Raw genomic sequence first — 22,006 nt, 5'->3', positions numbered from 1 at the left:
GCTCAGATAGGAGAGAGAATTAACTCGGCATTTCAGCAGGGCCATGTGGTTTTGCTTTTTCTCCCTGAAGAGACTGTGCTGAATATCACATCTCTGTCATCTCTGTTGATTCTGTTTGACTCCTGGCCTGACTTTCCACCACCTACTAAGGACTTTTAGTTTGCAATATGTCTCTCTGAGTACTCTGATATTTTAAGTGGAGTCAGATATGATGCATAGAGAAGAAGTATTGTGGAACTATAAATAATATTTGTTTGTATTCAAAGGCATAGCATTCTGCCAGTAAATATGGAACCAGTATTAATGAAGGTGTATTTTTAATCAAATCTGAAAATAAGAGAACTAATTACATGAATGTCTTAGATTGTTCTTACTATTTTCTAGGACTAGGTTTAAATATAATAGACTTGCTTAAAAATGGACTGTTTTCATATATGTGAAGAATATTTTTCAAATAGTTTCAGAGGACTAGATGAATGTAAACCTTGTTATTAAATTGGTAAATTGTATAGGTGAAGCTGTTACTGATACATGTAAATTTTTAAAATGTTGTGGTTAATGTTGAAATAGTGCTTATAATTCAGCTAAAATGGCAAATACCATACTGTCCTGATGATTTACTATTTGACCACGTTTGCAGTCTTTATCTGATCAAATTATTACTTCCCTGTTCAGAGGCATCTATCATTGTGAGCTCTAAAAGGTGATCAACCAGGCCAATAGTATTTAAACTTTTTAAAAACTTTTTACAAATCAACTTTTAAAAAGTCTCTAATTCTCAAAGTCCTTTCATTTTGATAATAATTATGATTTTTTCCAAATAATATCATGTGTTCCTGTTATAAGGCAGCTATTCACAGGCTAGATACACTGCTGAGTTAAATTAAAAACTAATGCAATTTTTATGCACATATAAATACACAAATATCCAGTTTCTAATCAATATTATCTGCTTTGAATTTTATATTTATAACAATATCTCTATTCCTCCTATATTATAGTACAACTATATGTGGTTTAACTCATAAAATCATTGTATGACCTGGACTTTTGAGCACATTTAAGTTACATTTCATTAATACCAATAAGACATGTGCTGCAAATTGTGATAGGTTATAAATTAAAATGACCTGATCTGTTATGTCTGAGAGTTATAATTTACTTATGACACAGATGTAAAATGTTAGTATAACCTAATTAAAATGAATTTAACAATTTTTACATTCTGTGACATATTGAACTTCATAACTGTCTTGTTCCTTTGAGTTGTTCATTTCATTTTAAATGCTCTTAAAGTCAAATATTAAAATCCTAGGAGAAAAGTAGACATAACATATTGCCAAATTATGGTATTTCAGTTTTATCAGATTTTTCAGGGAAAAAAAAAAAAACTTCTGAGCCTTCTCAAGATGGTAAATGCCTAAAATATAATGTCAGTGTCCTATGAACCAAATGTCATTGACAAATGAATCCTTTAAAAAGTTTATAGTTTATATCTGTTTTCATATTCTATAAAATAAATAATTCATAGATAGTTCCACATATTATTCGAATATTGTACAATGGAAACTAGTATTTACTTAATGAAAATGCTGTTATTCTGGACACATATTTAAGTTTTCTTGCCAAGAAGAGTGTACTTACGTAATGTTGTTACTTATGGTTTATTTTTCCTTTCTTTAACATGGACTATAGCTTCTTTAAAATGTTAGATCTTAAGGGATTACTGTTGGGCTGCCAGTTAAATCACTCATGTATCAAAAATCAGTTCAGACACACAGTGCACTGATTTTCTGAATGTTGGGAGTGTGCATAAAATGTGTATTTAAAACCTGTTGCTGTTCCAGATGATATCTTTCTTTTGTAAAGACTCACCCTTCCTCTGCTAGGCAGATAGAGTGAAAGCTAATTACCCTAATCTAATTTAGAACTGAGCCAATCTGAGGTTGGATTGAGTTCCGATAAGACACAGTATATCTTTGGTTTGCCCCTGTCTTAAGGGCATTTGCCTACTAGGGTTTTCAACTAACAGCCTAGTGCAGGTTGGCAAACATTTTCTGTAAAGGGCCTGGTAGTAAATATTTTGGACTTTGAAGATCATTCAGTCTCTTTGCAACAACTCATTGCTCAAAAACAGCCAAAATCAATATATGAAGGTCTTAGATATGTTCTGCTAACCCTTTATCTATTGACACAGAAATTTAACTTTATATTCTTTTATGTAACAAAATAATCTTCTGATTTTCTCAACTGTTTAAATGGTATTTACTGTTCATTTGTGGTCCATACAAAAATAGAGGTGGACTGGACTTGATACACAGGATGAACTCTTACTCGGTGTGTTCTTGTGAGGCCTTTCCTTTGGCACATCTTGAACATGAGTATTTTTAAATATCTTTCTACTCAGGATTACAAATCTGCAGAAAATCTAGGGGGCATCTTGAGAGTCTGAGGTTGTTTTCTTTGTTTTGTTTTGTTTTGTTTTTCTTTTTCTTTTTTTCTTTTTTTTTTTTTTTTTTGGTTAGAAGATCCTGAAGCTTCAGAATTTGACAAATGTCAAGGGTTACTTGACCAAGTGCTTAAGATCTCTCAAGTTTATATTTTGTCATTCTAATCTCTCAAGAGTCTTCAATTCTCTGCTGGTTACTCTAATCTCCAGCAGTGGCTTTCTTCCCAGGCTTAGTCCAAATTCAGATTTCGAAGAGCCCCAAATCACAAAAGCCTCTTCCAATTCTTCCCTATCCTCTACAAGGTTCTCTTCCAAATCTTAGAGCTTCTCAGTGTTCTCTTCCACATCTTAGAGCTTCTCAGCTTGTCAATTCAGTAGTTCTCTGATCCCCTTAAACTACTTGTTTTCTCATGGGTTAAAAATTACTTACTCCAACTCTATCTAGAAATTCATATTTTAATAGGGTTGTACAGCATGTTGTATATGTATGCATATTGCATATGAATGAATATAATTATGTGAATATTAGTATGTAGATACAGATCTATAACATGCATCTTCAGAGCTGTTCACTTAGGTGCCTGATTTCCTGGTCAGTTATAATAAGAGGAAATCAAATGAAAGAAATGGACTTAAATTATCACTGGGCTAGTGAAAAAAACTAACTATTTTCTCCTTGGTATCAAGGGGCTAAAGGAAACATGGATGGCTCAGTGCAAATATGCATCAAACTAGCACTTATTCTATTGACACTGAAGCACGCATCTCCCCCTTTATCTGAAGGATAACACTGCTACTGAACATAAATACACACTTTTTCCTCCCACAGTACAGTTGGAAATACCAGCTTTCTTGTGTCCTGTGTTTGTCATAGCTCTGTGCAGTTCCAGAGTTTTAGTATCAGTTCACACTGCAGAAGAAAGTCCCCACCTACCATGGGATTCTAATATTAGATTAGGGGGAGTGCTATTAAGCAAGCTAATAGAGTCTTATTTAAAATGCCATAGAAATAGCAGTTAACTATTAAATAATTTGGATGCAAAACCACTTAAATTGCGTATAAAGCACCAACATATTTGTCCCCTCAGAATCAGTGGTGTGGGACTTCTCTTGAGACATTTCCAATTACAAACATTCATATTCTGACACTTCTTTCAAGACTCACTGAGTTGGAATATCAAAAGCGAATAAAGCCTTCTGGGACCATTCTTTTCTTAAAATTGAAATGTGATTAAATTCAGTAGAACCATACGGTTATGCTCAGAAGAAGAAATCATGTGTATTGGAGTCAGGAAAAACTATTTCAACCCCAAATCTATGGGCCCTTGGGTACTTAGTATTTAGGATGGTGAGGTTTCTTACCTGTAGAATGAGAATTACATCTGCTTAATAAAGGTTCAGCTCTACATTCAGAAGTATAATACTTGTTGCACCATAAATTCTAAATAACTGTGAACTTCCTAACTTTCAGGTACTGTCTTAGACTCATGGAAAATAAGGGTTAAATTTAGACAGGTGTCCTGGAGAGAAGGAGATGAATAAATCTTTGTAGGCTAAAATTTTCCATCTTGCTAATTCTAGCCTGATATTAATAGTTAGGAGTTTTTTTTTCTTTTCATTCCATTAAACTGGCCCTGAATGCTCACAAAGTTATAATTTCATTGATATGAACTGACTAGGTGATTTCATTTTTGTATTCAATATCTACAAATTATTTGACTTTTCTTATTCAATTATTAAAATTCCAAAATTATTAAAATTTATTTATGTACAAGTACTGAACACCTATCTTTAAATATTATGAACAAAATTGAATCCTATTTTGTTTCTACTGATATCTTGGATGTTATAAAAAAATGAGGAGGTGGCAAATATCTTAATAGAGACAGTTAATACTTATTTAGCTAACTAGTAATTATTCGTGTTAGTCATGATTTTCTATAGCAACACTTTTGAGATATGCTTCAACCAATAGCATGGTACCCTTTTCAGTATTTTTGGCTCAGATGTACTCAGAAATACCAACCATTTAGGAATATAAGACTTTCATGGATGAAATAATAGTTTATTCAAAATAAATTATGTAGAATAGATAATTCCATTATTGTGCATTGGTACCAAATTTGGAGGGAAGCTTGTAGCTATTTTATTGGTTCTAATTAGCCCCTGTGTCTATTAAAGATTGGTTGATGTTCACATTGTGAAAGCTGTTGTATGTATTGAATATCACACCTGAAATAATTATTTGTATATCTTGCCTTCATACATGCTAATATTTATCAGAACTGTCAAATAGAAACTATGTGAGGACCATGCATTTTTTTCTTACTTGCTCAAGCTACTTTTATGTTTAGAAAAGTGTTAGCTTGTCCTTACATTGTAACAACTTCAACTTAAAAATTGCATCAATACCGTCAAATCTATTTGTTCTACACAATAGCAGAATGACTTCAAAAATTTTCAAGCATTACCTTTTAAAAACTTTTTATTTTTAAATAATTACAAATTCATGGGAAGTTACAAAGTCATATACAAGGAGGTCCAGAACATCCTTTATGAACTTTCCCCAAAGTTAACAAATAATCAGACTATAATATTAAAACCAGGAAATCGACACTGGTACAATCCAAAGAGTCTATTCAGATTTCACCAGTTATACAAGTATTTAGTGTGTGTAAGTGTGTGCTGGTAGGGGTTGGGGGGTCCGTGCAATTGTATCACATATGTAGTTAGCCATACGTATAACCCTTGATCTGTTCCTCATTTCAATTACTTTGTTATTTCAGTGGAGTAATACACTGTATTTATTTTATTTTTTGAGATAGTCTTTTTTTCCATTCAACACAATTCCTGAAATCCATTCAAGTGTGTATAACAATAGTTTGCTTATTCCCATACACTATGCTACTATAATATGGCTTATTATATGTCCTTTTTACTCATTTGCCCCTTAAAGATTTCTGGATTGTTTCCAATTTGGGGCAAATACAAATAAAGCTGCTATGAATATTTGTATACAGGTTTTTATGTGAACATAACATTTTTTACTTCTCTGGGATAAGTGTACAAGAGTACAATTGCTGGATTAAATGGTAAGTACATTTTAGTTTTAAAAGAAACAGCCAAACTGTTTTCCAGAGTGGCTTTACTCTGACATTTCCACCCACAATGAACATGTAATTCAGATTTTTGCAACCTTTCCAGCATTTGCTCTTTAGAATAATTTTCATTTTCCTTTTAGCCATCCTGATGATACATAGTGATACTGCATTTTGGTTTTAATAAGCATTTCCCTAATGGCTTATGATATTGAATATCTTTTCATGTAATTATTTGTCATCCGGGTATCCTAATTGGTTAATGTTTAATCCTGTCTTTTGCCCAATTTGTTTGATTCTTAAATTAAGTTTTGAGAATTCTTTATGTATTATAGATAAGAAGTCCTTTAATCAGATATGTTATTTACACACATCTTCTCCCCAGCCTGTAATTTGTCTTTTCATCCTTTTTAACATGATCTTTTGTGGAGAAGTGTTTTTAGTTTTGATGAATCCAGTTTATTGTCCTTCCTTTTATAAATCATGCTTTTGGTAACTTGTCTAAGAATTTCTCAGCTAGCCTAGGTCCCAAAGATTTTCACATATGTTTTTTCCTAAGTACTATAGAGTCTTATGTTTTATATTTAAATAATCTATTTTGAATTAATCTTTGCATACAGTACAAGGTTGAAGTTGAGGTTCTTCTTTATCCCTTTTCATTTTATTTATTTGCAAAATGATGTCCAATTACTTGAGGACCATTTTTTGTCAGTGCTGTCCTTTCTCCCTTGAATTGTACGTGCCTCCTCATCAGACATCATGGGTTCTGTTAATCCAGGTGTCTAATCTTCACTGGTACCACTGTAGCCATAAGTAAGCCTTAATATTAGGTATAGTTATGTTTTCTACTTTATTTTGGATCCAAATTGTTTTAACTATTTTAAGTTTATTTCCTTTTCATATAAATTTTAGAATCAGGTTTTCTAGGAGTACAAAAGTCTTGCTGGGATTCTCACAGGAATAGGATTAAACACATAAGTCAACGTGGGGAGAATTGATAGCTGTACTAATCTGAGAGTTCAAATCCATGAACATAAGTCTTTAAATTGTTTAAGTCCTCTTAGCTTCTTCTCTCATTAGCATTTTGTAATTTTCAGCAAAGTATGGTGTACACATTTTTCACATATACCTAAAAATTTTGAGCAAGTAAATAATTTTGTGTTTTAATCTTGGTATATAGAAGTGAAATTGATTTGTGGGTTGATCATGGGTCCTGTGACCTAGCAAAACTCATTTGTAAGTTACAGGAACATTTTTGGTAAATTCCTTGTGATTTCTACCTAGACAATTTCCCATTTATATAATCATATTTTTTATTTAGACTGTTGACAAGGTACACTATTATATTGAAGGATTTTCAAATATCAAGCCAGTCTTGAATAATTAGGATAAGCTCTACTCAGGCATGGTGTACAATTTTTATACACTGCTTTATTCAACTGGCTAATTTATTATTTTTATTTTTTATTATTTATTTTCTTTGGTGCTGGAGATTAAACTAAGGACCCCATATGTGCTTAAAGGGCTCTACCACGAAGTTATACCCACAACCCCAACTTGTTAATGTATTATTAAATATTTTTGTGCCTGTGTCTATGAGAAATATTTATCTTTTGTTGCACTTTTATCTGGTTTTGATATTGTGGTAACATTGGCCATGTAAAATGACTTGGTAAGAATTACCACCCCCCCGCTTCTATTTTCTGGAAAAGAGCATATGTAATTGGTGTGAATTGTTGTTAAAATGTTTACTAAAAGTCTTCTGTGAAACCACCTGACCTAAAGGTTTCTTTAAGCATGTTTTTATTGCAATTTTAATTGCTTTAATAGTGATGGGATTATTCAGTTTGTGTACTTTATCTTGTTTCAGTTTCAGTAATTTGTGGTTTTATAGGAATTGGTCCATTTCTTCCAAGTGGTTGAGTAAGACAAATTGATATTTTTCTGTTGCTCAATTTGTTGAGTAAATTCTATGGATCTGTCCTTAATTCTGCCTTTATATTTTATGTCTGAGCAAGATTTTAATTTCTGTTATTTTGATTTTCAGCTGTAATTTCTATTTGGTGCTTTGTTATGATTACCAATTTAAAATTCTTGTCAGATAATTCAAAGATATATAGTTTTTATATTAATATTTTCTCATCCAAGTTGTGATTTTTCCTGGCCATTGGTACGAGGAGTTAAACTGAGTTTGTCCTACACATTTTTTATGCAGACATTTAAAATAAAATCTTTTATTTTAGCAGACGGTGTCCCTGTTTTGGTTTGGTATGTAGGTTCTAGCCTATTTTCTAGGCTATAGTTTCAAATACAATTTAGTTTTCAGAACATTTTCAGTGTCATTTTGGTCTGCTTACTTGTTCTGATTTGGGAACTCCTGATATATATGTCTGTAGGTGCCACCTACAAGTTGCAGAAAGCTCTTCTCTTTGTTACCTGTTGTCACTGGAAGGAATATGAGATGCTAGATCTGTGAGGTGGAAACTGTTCCCCTGGCCTTTGTTTTCTGCCCACGTGGTCCTATCAGGGGTGGAGCCAAGGATGTGCTACATGAGATCCACTGAGGTACCACTGAAGTTGCATCGGGTGGGCTGTTGCTGGTGATAGTAAATGTGGCAACCATTCTGAACAATACCAACATACCAACGCCGCTACAGGGGATAAAAGGGATTCACCACTACAACTTGTCATGGGTCAAGAATGAGGCTGGCCCAGGTCTCTGCTACACTTCTCTGTACACACTTCTGGCCTTTTGTCCCCAAATAGAATTTCTTCGTTTCTTTTCTTCTTTCTTTGTTTATATATGTGTGTTGTCTATTCCAAGCTGAAGGCCTCCTTGATGCCTAGTCTAAGATATATAGGAGGCAAACGAAAAAATTCACAGTGGGGTCATTCCTCTCATCCTAGCCAGTCTACCTTATTTCTGTCCTTCAGAATCTTTTCATAATTTTTCTATTGAGTCATTTCCAGGACTTTTAGTTGTATTTAAACGGAAAGAAGGGGAAAAATTAAGTCTATACCATCTTGCCTGAGACCAAATATCTAAATATTCTTTTTTGGTACTACACAATAACAGTAGTTTAAAGTTTAGAAGTATTTTTACATGCATTCTCTGTGTTGCAGATACCAACAGTCTATGATATAGAGATTTTAAACTCTCATTTATCAGATAATGATGCTATAGTCCAAGGAGTTTAGGGTCCTTGGGCAATAAGTATAAATAGAAAAATGAAACTCAATTCAAGACATTTGAGTTTAAGATGTTGTATCTGTCATACATACCATAAGATGCTTAAACAAGAAACGCTAAGGCCTTTTAAAACATATGTTAAAAGAAACTGGTTAAAAATGTTTTTAACCTTGAAATTTTATATTTAAAGAATTTTTTATGTATTTTCCATGTTTCTTCTAGCCCATCGCATTGGTGACTAGACTGAGCTGTCTATTCATGATCCAAGTATTCTAAATGTCATGTAATTTATGTTCTTAAACCATCAGGGTGAATTTGGTTCTCTGAAAGATATGTTAAAATGACTGTTGAATTATCTTCTGTGTTCTTAAAATTGTTTTAAAAACGAGATTCTGTTGTTTTGTATGCTTTCATAATTTTAAAAAATGCTCACTATATTCCACACAATACTGGAAACAGTCTCTCTCAGAGCTAAATGTGGGTCTCTGTCAGTCACACTGTCAGGCACAGCCTTAAGTGTCCCTCAGTGGTAAGATGTGCTCAACAATGCAGAAAGCAAAATAGAAAGGTAAATGCTGATCTGAATATTACAGACAAGTTCTTCCAGAAGTAAAAGAGAAACAAATCCAGATCATCCACACAAATTCAAGTAACTGAATATAAAACTATGAATTATAGTTGCAAAGAAAACACAGAGAGTTTAATTTTATCTGCTGAGGGAAGATGATCTGAATCCTTCTCAGTACATGTAATTTAAGGTTTCCTAAATTCTATGCATCATACAATATTGCATTCCAAAACTGATGATGATTTTTTTTTTAAAAAAGCCAACTATTTTTACTAGTTAGAGTGAAAATGAGCACTTATCGTGTAACCTAATGCACAATTGTGGACTAACCACCAAGTATTTCAAAGGGCCTGGTTTAATATACATTGAACAAGTCCACTCGTGCAGCCATCCATGCTACCATTAAAATATCAACATCTGTAAGGAATCATATTTTCAATAACTCAATATTTTATGTGCTCTTTTTGAGAACTCCTGGATCTCAAAAATGTTGTCTTTGGACAAAATTGAAGAATTTGATAACCAAAACTATATGAGGAATCCAAATAGATTTAGTATTACTATGTCAAAGGGACCATTTCAAATCAGCACCACACGATCAAAATTAAACTAGATTGATTGTGTTTTCCCTAAGTATTCTTACTACTACGTGGTAAATCTTATTTTTAGTTTTTGACCTATAAAATTAATTCTTAGCATTTTGCATAGGCTCCCAATATTTATTTTCATTAAGAAATGTCTTAATCTCTCCCAGATTATCTTTTCAACTTATTCCAATTTATATCTATTTTCTTTGCCTTCTTCACATTTGTTTGACTAATCTAAATCTTTGAGGTTGATTTACCCCTGTCTCTAAGGCTTCAAGGCTACAAAACAGCATCTTCTAGTGCTTAGTTCTTACATATCATAACTGATTTTATGCCTTTTAATGTAATTTCTCTCTCTGCACACAAAGCAAGTTGATATATTCACCCATATTTAAATACTCACTTGTAGAACTGAACTATTAGCCCTGAAAAAATGCAAATAAATATGACCACTGAACCCAGTTTTTGAAGAGCAATATAGTTTAGAAGACAATGTGCTAAGCTCTCCAAAGTAATACAGATCATTTAGTTATGGGGTGGGGACTCATCATTCACCATATAAGAGGAAAATAGGACAACTGGATGTGGGCTGGAGGGTTCATAGAAGACTTGATGAAAGAGTGGAATTTGGGCAGCACACTAAGAAGGTTCAGATTTAGAGCCACTCTTAAGTATTCAGTTTCCATTGGATTACTTCATCGGGGAGCTTCTCTTTTCTCTCTACCCCTTCTCCCTGGGTTATTGTTCCCATTCCCATGGCCTTACCTCCTATCTATATGCTAATGACTAGTTTTACCTGTCAACGCTGATTAAGTCTGTCTGCTGTTCTAAATACACTCAAGAACAACATATATTTCTCATATTTGCATTAGGTTTTATTTCTATTATTATTGCTAGGTAATTTTCAATGGTTCCATCTTTCCTACTCCAACCAGATCTGTAGTTGTTATATTATCTTTTCTGTCAAGTCCATCTTTAAGACTTTTCCATTACTAGAACATCGTTCTTACATGTGTTCTCCTAATCTTTAGTCTATAATTATAAAGTCTGTAAAGGTAGATAGTCAATATATATGAGGGGTTTCATAAAGGAAAATATTTCTTATACTCAATTCTCTTTCAGTATAATTCCAGTGTTCATGCTTATATTCAAGAATCTTCATGATTCCTGTATCACTCCATTTATTTTTCTTAGGAACAATGCCAGCTGTTTTTACAGTTTCTTTTTTCTATTTTGATTACTAAATACTTTGTTGCCTTTAAAAAGCAAATATACAGATAGAGATAGTAGTACTCTTGGATATTCTTTAGGCTAAAGTTAAAAAAAATAATCCATGTATCAATTTGGTATCCAGAGAACATGGAATTGAGCCCCAAACACTGAATAGTGCCTGATAAAATTACAACCTAAGAAAGAGACAAATGAACATATAACTAGAAGAATCATGGCTTGGATTTAGTAATTTTTTTTTTATTTTACAACAAAAATAATCCAATAGCTTGAGTGAGTTCATTTTTTTTGCAAGACTAGCATTCTCCTTTGAATTGAATTCCATATGTCTTTGTAAACACATCTTACATTTAATTAATATTATATACACTGTTTCCTGGGAAACACCCTTATAGGGAGATATCACCTTTAACTTCTTCAGGTAGATTATGTCTTCTTTAGTGTCTGTATAGATTAATATTTCTCTAGTTTTATCTATTCAGATTCCACCAAGAGCATTATTTTGTACAAGGAATCTAGCCTCTTACAATGGAAGCTTGGTTGAGGTTTATTGAAAATTTATTCTTTCCTTTCTGAATTCTGAATGTGTGTTCATTTTGCTTAACCCAACAACAGGGTCTTGGCAATCCTCAATCACTATTCTATTTAATTTAATTATAACCCTAGTGCCTGCAGCTATGTCATTTTAGCTTTTTAGGCAGCAGCATTTTGAAATTACCTTTTCCATCCAGTCTAAAATTCAGCTTGTGGGTTTTTTTTTTGAAGCAAAACTAAATTAAAATCCCAGCTCCTAAGTGGATGCACAATCACACATATTCCTTTTCCTTCCTCTTCACTCACCTTATAACTTACCAGATACCTGATACCATACTTCAGTACCTTGGCACCATTTGAAGCAAGAAAGCCCAACTGATATATAAATAAGTTGGCATGTATTCTTTTTCTAAAGCAGAATAGCATTCCAGTTGGTTTTTCTATTAATATCAATGTATGGGATGATATCTGAGGAAACTTTTATAAACTGTAAAGCACACAAGTTGATCCTGCTATCATGGGATGCAGAGTGTGTAACCCGATATATGCCAAACTATTCCCTAGTGATGACAGGGACAGGTAATGACAGGGGGTAATGAAACCCCTGTGCACTGAGTTAGAGTAGGTTGTAGCTATTTCATGGCTAATTCACCTTTTATAGGTATCTGATCAAAGGACTCGTTCAGCATATGTCCTCACTTCCTTTTTTCCTCCCTTCTTTCCTTCCCTTTCAGGACCCTTTTACTTGATTGGTTCTGAAATAGTTCTTTTAGTGAGTTTGTTTGGAATAAGGGAGGGCAAAGAGGTGAAAGAAAACACATGCCCACACACAATTGCATAAGGAAATATGGCAGGTGTCTTTAGGGATATATGCATTGGGCGAAGTCAACATCTGGCATAGGAAATGCACTTGGGTTAATTAGGAAGGACTTCTTTTAGAAGATGGGCTCTGGTGCTGAATTTTAAGACTGAAGAAGCATGTTGCAACATAGAAGAAAGAGAGAGACTTGTTGGACATGCAGACCACCTCAAGGGAGTTTATAGGCAGGAGAATACAAGTAGCTTTCCTGACTGAAGCTGAGGTAGAATCAAGTCTAGTCATAAGGAAGCATAGTGAGGTAAAAGGCAGAAATGTCACAAAGTTATAGGTGCTCAGAGGTGAGTACTTCTTTGCCATCAAAAAGAAATTAAACAGATTATGTTCATTATCCTACAAATGATGGTCTTAAGCTATAGAGAATGTAGTCCTGGGCCCAAACCAAGAAACATACAGATTACTTGATAAATAGCTAACAATGGTGGCAATCCAAAGACACTTAAGTTTCCATTGCAGGCTCTTGTGATCCCATATCTCGGTTGCTTTTGTAGATAGTTATTGTTGGAAATAACATTTATTTTCTAAAGCATTTTAACAGATATTAAATTTTATCTTAATAAGTACTCTATGAAGTAATAAAAATTAATGAACATTTAAGAAGCCAAGGTCCAGAAAGGTAAAAAGGTATAATTTTATACCACTTGCTGGTATAACCAAGCATCAAGAGTCCCTGAGACTTATAATGTCCCATATCTTCCTTTCTCAAAAGATGCCAAACAACAATATCACTATAGATATCATAAGGAGAAACTGAGTATACAAGTGACAGCATGTGTTAGTGAGTCACACACACAGCATTATTGCACAGCTTTGGAGTTCACATTTAGAGTGATGTTTGAGAACTCCCCTAACATCCCACTGGGTTATAGCAACCCATTAAGTGCAATGGTATTGTGATTACCATTTGCTAGTATCATTCAGAGCACATGGTATCTGACATTCTTGGAAATACAGTATTCCCTGAAAGAATGGTAAAAATTGTCTCACATTTATTAAATGCTTGGCTTGCTTCAAGAGCAAAATGCAGTCCTTAAAAATACTTCTTATTATTAAAAAAAAAAGTATCCTTTGACTCTTTCACTAGCTTGGAGCAAATAGATTGAGGCTTGTTAGACCTAGTAAATATCATCAACTCTCCCTGGGTTATACAGTCTTTATTGTCTATATCTGTCTTGGTTTAAAAGGCGTTGCCTTCAGCTGAGCACAATGGTGCGTGCTTGTAATCCTATCAACTTGAAGAGTCTATGGCAAGAGGATCATAAGTTCAAGGCCATCCTAGGCAACATAATGTAACCCTGTCTCAAAATAAAAAGAGATGGGGAAGTAGCTCAATGGTAGAACGCCTCTGGGTTCAATTCCCAGTACCCCCCGCCCGACCCCCACCTGCCCCTGCATAAAAAAAAAGTTGTTATCTTTAGAGAATATTTTCATTCTGTTTATATAAATATATATAAATTCATAGGCACATATGACAGTGACTATTAATTTTTGAAACTAAATATGAGGTAGCAAATTTAAGATATTAATATAGATTAGGGAACTAAATTTTGCCATAAGAGCAGATCTATTATAGTGGCAAAAATGGTGCTGAGCATTTGAAAGGATAATGAGACAATCATCTTCACACCTAGTTAATATAGTACCTTAATATTGTGCAGACAGCTGTGATCCTGTAACTGCAGAAAGGAAACTAAGTGTAGTCAGTAGGAACCTGGGCTCTGTCTGAAGTCACATTACTTGGGTTCACATCCTCCCATCATTTACTGGCTATGTGAACTTGCTCTATAAGAAATTCCTCATGTTATTGTTGAACAGAACACATCATTTTACTTCTAACAATCTCTCCTCAGCTTCCAGTTGGAATAAAATAATTTGAAAATTTCTCAAAAATATGTCTCATCATAAGTGTAACCCACAGAGTTGATTTCAGTATAGCTCTGTTCTGTATTCCAGCACAAATTTTGTTAGTATTTTAATATTAAAATCACCATGTATTAAGTAATTAGTGTGCACTAGGAGGGTTACATATGTTCTCTCACTTAATCCCCTCAACACCCTGATGAGACACATAATATCATTATCATCATTTTATAGAGAAGAAAACTTGTAATGAGTTCATTCCTCTGGGAGAGAAGAAACTGAAGATAAAATCTAATGTGCTTCTGTTTCACCAAGATTTGTCTTCTCAAAAAAAAAAAAAAAGACTTCTCATTTCCCACTTCATTTTCATTGTTTTTGATAGTAGCACTGAAATAGAAAACATGCTTTGCTTTATATATTAAAAATATAAGTCACAGTGGCATCCTAAACATGGTCTTAATAGAATAACATTGTTCAAAATAATACACTTAAAAAGTTAACCACTTTTGATACAATATAATCAATAGCCTAGCTCATTTTGGACATACACTGATTAAAATAAATAAATTCTTAGAGAAGAACAGGTATGTGGCCTTATGAAGCAATTTCAGTCAGTCATTCAAATTTACTATTGCCATCAAAGTCTTACCTTTTAATTATATTAACATACAATTTATGTGAATTCAATTATGTTCAATTATGTACTCTGAGCTCGACAGTTAAGTTGATCTTATTGTGAAATTTTTATCCAATGGAAGTAACAACTTTGTGTTTTGGTTGAACCAGTTCCTATACAACAGACACTCTTCTCACCCAATAGAGAAAGATTTTCTTTCCATTTCAAAGTTTGTTCCTGTAAGCATGAACAAATTAATTCAGTGTGTCTCTATTTCTTAGGAAGCAGTAATTTTAATGACTGACCTCAATTGCTTTACAAGCCTGTATAAATTTTGTAACATCCTACAAACACAAGATGTATATTATTTTTTGATCATCACATACCCAAAATTATCTAGAGCACTGATTATGTTGCATCAAAAGTGAATTATGTGGAGGAGGTGAATTATGTTGGCCAATTTTATTCCATTCTGGAGAAAAAAAATGTAGGGCCTTTTAAACATCACTGTATAGTCAGAAATCCTTAATATTCATCATTAAATAAAGGAGAAGCAATGCATTAGTGCATATTAATATATTCTAATTAATATGTCATTGTTAACACTCTCCCAATTTCCTACTTTCATTTCTAAGTTAAATAATATGATTAAACATAGTTTCCGTTGTTTAATGAATGACCTTTCATAAATGACAAAATTTCACAGTGGTCAGATTCGAAGGTACAAAATGCAAATTTTTTTTTTTTTTTGCAAAGGCAGTAACAATATGTTTAAGTTCAGTTTCTTTGAGGTCAACAATTATTTTCCCAGCTGCATTATGCCAGGCACAGTGCTAGAGGCTTGCATTAGAAAGATGGAAAAATATGGGTCCTCAAGTTGATTTTACAACTTGATAATGAGAGAAACACATGTTTGGAGCTTTTCAATGCAAATACAGAAGCTAATTTCCACAGGAAGTTTAGCCAGTACAGATGAGGAAGGCAGAATGCACCCAGAGCATTTAGGGCAGACACATTTTGTGTTTTCTACATGATGTTTATTTTAGTTAGCTTTCTGTTACTGTAACAAATTATCTGAGATAACCAACTTAAAAATAGGAAAAGCTTATTTTGACTCAGAGCTTTAGAGGTTTCAGTCCCTGGTTGGTTGGCTTCATTACATTTGGGTCTGTGGTAAAGCAAGTACATCATGGCAGGAGCACAATGCAGAGGAGGCCACTCACCTCATTGCATCCACAAAGCAAAGAGAAAGAGCAAGCAGAAGAAACCTAGGTCCCATAGTCTCCTTGGAGGACACTGCGTTCCCACCCCCCATTCTTCACCACCACCACCACCACCCCCCCCCCGCCCCAGTGACCTAAGATTTCCCACTTAGCCCCACCTCTTCAAGGTTTCATCACCTTTCAGTACCATGAAGCTGAGGCCCAAGCCTCTAACACATGGGCCTTCAAGAGACAACCCAGATCCAAACTATAGTAACTTTTATTGAGGCTACTTGATTTCAAAGTACCGTAGTAGGTACTGGCTGGACATTAGAAAAAAACATGCATACAAAAAATGATAAAGAAGGTAGATATGAGAGAGAGGAAAAGAGAAATCAGGAGTATTTAGGGTGGGCTAAAATCTAGTATTCTCAGGATTCTAAGTTGGAACTTTGGGAATCCCTTCCCAGAGTTACACAGGAGCCCCACACCAGCTATCCAACATAGAATTTCTTTGAAAACATAATTAGGAGAACCAAAATTAATTAGTTTTCAAAATGAAGTCTTTAAATTTGTGTGGTGTGATAGCCTTTGAATGTGACATGACCAGTTGTTCTTTACCTGGGCTGATTCCAAAGACAGAAAAGAAATACCATCCCAGTAACCTGGTCTTGAGATAGCTTTTCAGATAGGTAATTTTGTGTTCATCTATGTAGCACATGTTTTTCAATTCATCTTGACTAAAGAAATAAAATGTAAAATGGAGATTATTTGACATGGCACAAGATCAGAGACCTTGTAACGCCTGTGAGACTCTTTCTACTGTACAGAGTTTAGGAAGATACCTGCATCAAATAAATAATAAAACTAATGCTATGCAATGCTTTATTCCCCTTTTTGCCCATATCTCTAGTGTTTCTACTTCTAGGTCTTTTCATAGATATCAGTTACTTTAGACCATGCAAGTCTAAATTTAGTTTTGCATTTAAATTAATAAATGATGTAACTCTGTGTCAGAGTATACATATTCGAGTAAGACAGCAAATGGGGCTATGTCATGAACTTTATTTAAACTTGTTTCCTGAGAATGTGTAGTGCCCCAGAGAATTGAGAGTAAAAGTTAATTTATTTAGTAGAGTATTGTTTATTTAACCTTGACTTATTGAAAAAGAAAGGTTGTTTATGCAGAAACAGGTATTGAATCATTTCTACCCTAAATCTGAACATTGTACCTGAAATTGTTCTCTTGTAACTGTTGGCCATTATCCTGCCCACCCATGTGTGAGTTTGCTATTATTAACCTTCTGACTTGGCTTCACTTCTGTCACCCCTGCCTGACTCCTACCTCAATCAGATTTATTAGCTGCAAGCAGCAGCGCCCTATCCATCAAGTCTGTCACAAAGAGCAATAGCCAAGGTGTTAGAGGCATCCCTCACTTTTAACTTCCCAACTGTGGTTAGGCAATCAGCAGTTATATATTTCTACAGATTTTTTTTCTGGGAAAAAGCAAAGCCAATAATATTAAATAACTCAATTTTGAGAAAATTATGACTTAGGTGACCTATTTGAAAGACATAACTTACTATTTTAATTCTAATATTATAATATAGTTGAAATGATTTTTTAAGTGTCTTGGAAATAGATATTGTGAAATAATTTTTTTAAATAGCAGATCCCCATGTAAAAGCAGAAATGATGAAAGGACAACTGGCAGACTTTACAATTTTTTATATGTATATAATGCAAAGATATATGCATTATTTAAACTTTGAAAGCCTTACAACTGTCAGTCTCTGCCTCTCCTTAGTCTCCTACAGTCAACCTATGTCACACATTTATATTACCAGTGTGAACGACTAGCCTTTGGGGTTTAAATCCCATGAGAAAGGGAAATGATGGAAAAGAGATCTGGGATTTATCTGTCAGGTTCTCTATTAGGAACTTTCCATATATCATCCTATTTATGCTTCAGAAAACTCTGTGAAGCAAGGATTTAACCAGCATTTTATAGAAACGAAAATGAGTTGCTATGAATTTTTAAAAACTGATCAAAATTTGTTCTCAGTAAAAGCACTGGAAATCAAATTAAAAAATGTATTTTGACTTTAATTCTTTGAATAAATAGTATGTTATACAGCCCAAGATGTATATTCTTCTAGAAATATTTCATTTTGCATAAATAAGCCAAAGGACCATATTCTATATCAGTATCTGTAAAGTTTTCTTATTTTTGTTTTTGGTGGGTTTTTTTTTTTTTTTTTTGGTTCTGAAAATTGAGCTCAGGATCACTAAACAACTGAGTCCATCTCCAAGCCTATTTTTGCTGTATTTTATTTGGAGACAGGGTCTCATTGAATTGCTTAGTACCTTGCTGTTTGCAGAGGCTGGCTTTGAAATTGTGATTCTTCTGCCTCAGCCTCCCAACCCACTGGGATTAGAGATTCGCACCACCATGCCCTGCTTATTTTTGTTTTTAAGTAGTTACCAGTGTTCGTGTGAAGATTATCATATATTTTGTCTATTCAAGTTACTTCTTATGTTCTGCTGTTAAAATTGTTATTGCAATGAATAACTCAATACATAAATCATTTCAAGTATATATTCAGCTGTTTTTTCAAATCCCAACCTTGTTGTCTCAATGTCACTTACATAGCCCATCCTTTCCCTTAATATGACGTGTTGCTTTTATCTTATACTGAATTGCATTTTGTATTTGAAAACTCCACTCTTTCTCACACTGTTTTATCTAGTATATCACCCTGGTAATATAAATATATTTATATAGTATGTTCTTAGAGCTATTTAGAAGGAATATTTGTTAATTTCAGTTCTAACTTATATTTCTCATCTCTCATTAGTTCATTTCCCACTGCTACAGAGAATATTTTGTTTTGATTAAACTGCTTTTTGCTTGGTAAGATGTCTGAAGCATATCAATTAGGCAATTGGTTCTGATCAGTGAGAGAGCTCTTTGGCTCCATTTCAAAGGAGTGAAAGTCATGCCCACAAGAAGCCATCTCTTAGGTAAGGTCACAGAGGCTGAGGCATTGCCCTGTGTCATAAGGAGCTGATTTTCCTAATGTTATTTTGAATATTAAGTTCATTAGTACTTGTAAAATTCAATGAATGTAACTTAGCCTTGAGAGAGCAGCCCACACATGTGACAGAATCAGCACGTCTCAGGGATGAAGTATGCAGACTCAGGAGCCAGAGTCCAGGTGTGTGTCCTGTCAGTGTCACCAGCTGGCTGTGCAAGCTTTGACAGATTTCTTGACTTCTTTGTGCTTCATTTTCCTCATCTGTAGGATGGGAATAATAGTGGAGTCTAACTCTCTGGAAGCCAGTGACTTATTATGTGGTTTGGTGAGAATTTGGAAGAAGCATATGCTCTAATTTCAATCTGAGCTGTCCTACAAAGGCATTAGCACCCACATGGGTGCTGTGGGAGGCAGCAGAAATTTTAACATGTGGGGCCTAGTGGGAGGTCTTCTAATCATGGGACTTTCTCTTGAAAGATAATGGTGCCCAAGACCTTTCTCTTCCTCACTCTTTTGCCTATGGCTATAAAGTGACTTTGCTCTACCACACACTGTCCACCATGATGGGCTGTCCTCACCACAGGCCCAAAGCAGGAGAGCCCATCCATCATGGACCAGAAGCTGTGAAATCTTAAGCCAAAATAAACCTTTTTCTCTTTCTAAGTTCATTATTCTGGTATTTGTTACAGTAATAGAAAGCTGACTAACACATTGTACCATATGGACAGACATCTTTAATTTTGCTACCTAAAGATTTGTTTGTGTAAGGAAAGATGAGTCCCTTCCCACCCAGGCCAGAGCACAGAGCAATGTGCACAGAGTGATGGGTGAATTTTTGTTCCTATTCTCGCTCTCTGCCAAGAGCTTTTGTGTAACTGACCCAGTTGCACAACCCTATGCCATGGTCTTGATGACACTGTAGGATTCTCATGAATGTTAATAAAAACACTTAGAACCATGCACCATCACATGGTATGCCCTCAGTAATTGCTAGCTATTTTCCCACCTAGTACTTTCCACAGTCTGCGTCTCAGCCAGATTTTCCCACAAATAACTGATGCAGTACCGTGTCATTTAAAGCACAAAAGGCAAGTAGGAAACTTTTTCTAACACCTCTCTTTTTATATAGTCACCACCTGTTTTAATTAGTTGTTAAGATTATTTATATCTGACATATCCTGAGTAATTTAATCAAACTCTCTAGAGACATATAAACACACACATGCATCTTTTGGGGGGCAAATTTCAATTGACCAATCATTGGTATAAAAATATCTCTGAATTCCCAGCTCATATTCACACTTGGGCCTGAAATGAGGCACTTTTCTAATGCAAAGTTGAATGGGACTCCATATCTTGTCTTTTTTTTTTTTTTCTGAAGAAACAAAATCAGTGATTACAGTCCAGTGAGATGCATGTCAGGCAGAGTGGAAGGAGAGTGCAGAGTGGAGGCTGATTAGGCAGCAGGTCAGAAAAATGTTTGTTAAGCTCTGATGCTGGAGTGATTCAAAAGAGTAAGAGGAGAAACCAGTAAAGGGGAATTTCATGGAAGTCAAAGGCATGGAGATGGTAACCAATTCCAAGGAGGAAGTTAAGAATGAGTAGGTGAGACCAGATTGGGTCAGGATAAATATACAGAAGTTAATCCTATCATTAAGAGAACCATTTAAATACTTTGTGCTAAAAGGTTACCTATACAAACTCTGTTTTAGGGTATAATTTTATGACTGTACATAGGGTAAGTTGGAGCATAGAAATGTTAGCAGTAGGAGATGAGAACCCGAAGTAAGAGGTATTTTGGAAAAGGAAGTAGTTTGATTCAAGACTTGATTGGATGATAATGGAGCTGACTGACATTTTTAACTCTTAAAGGTAAGCAAGGAGCTTACATTTGAGGACAGCATATATTTCTCTTTTGTTTCCTGCCTTGAGTTTAGGGTCTTTTTTTATTAAAAGTTATTCAATTTCTCCTTCAGAAAAGAAACTATATTTCTTAGGCCCAATGGTCTTGAAAAAGGTTCAGATTTTTCTAGGTTTGAGCAAAGGAACTTAGAAGAACATATTTCTGTGATGGTCTACATCTTTTCATAATTATCTCCTTATCCATGCCATATGGGATACCTATAAATGTTTGAAAGAGCCTCTTCTCCAGAGAACAGCCTAAGGATTTCTCATAATGTGGCGCATCTGTTAATGGCACATGGCTTTATAAAAATATTGTGCAGGATAAGCCCCATGTGCTGTGCTCAGGAGCATGGCATACATCCCCCCCATCTATAAAATCTATATGTGTCTATTGCTACCCTGAAATAGAAGTGTCTATGCATTAAGATTCATATTATAGGAAACATGCCCTTTTTCTGATGATGACTTTCAATGACCTACCTAAAGACACCTGCTCATGTCAGTATAAATTGGGTTAGCTCACTAGTGCCATATGTGTACGCATGTGAAGCCTAGATTCACTGAATTTCATTGGATTAACACTGTGGACACTGAGAACTATTTTTTTTTCTTTTTGCTTGATAAATTTCTTGTCTTTTCTGCAGGTTAACTATTATTTTGCATATGTCATATTAAGTAGTTTTTCTACTTAGTATTCTGAAAAAAATAATGAGGAGACTGACAGTAAAAGTGAAATTATGACATATATTGGGAAAATACTTTAGAATTTATAAAAGTCCTGAGGGTTGGTAGTAATGAGATTAAAACTCTTAGAATGAAACACACAAGCTTGCCTCTCGCTTATCATCCTG

At 34.3% G+C, this 22,006-nt stretch overlaps 1 protein-coding gene across 2 annotated transcripts in view; it reads left to right on the top strand.

Moving 5' to 3' along the window:
• Magi2 (membrane associated guanylate kinase, WW and PDZ domain containing 2) overlaps positions 1-22,006 on the top strand; it is a 1,291,542-nt gene that overhangs the window by 868,645 nt on the left and 400,891 nt on the right. The gene's annotated exons all lie outside the window — the stretch shown is intronic.

The sequence above is a fragment of the Urocitellus parryii genome, chromosome 3 (genome assembly GCF_045843805.1).
Source record: "Urocitellus parryii isolate mUroPar1 chromosome 3, mUroPar1.hap1, whole genome shotgun sequence".
In the NCBI taxonomy this organism is placed as follows: Eukaryota; Metazoa; Chordata; class Mammalia; order Rodentia; family Sciuridae; genus Urocitellus; species Urocitellus parryii.
This window is presented reverse-complemented; position numbering and strand designations above follow the sequence as displayed.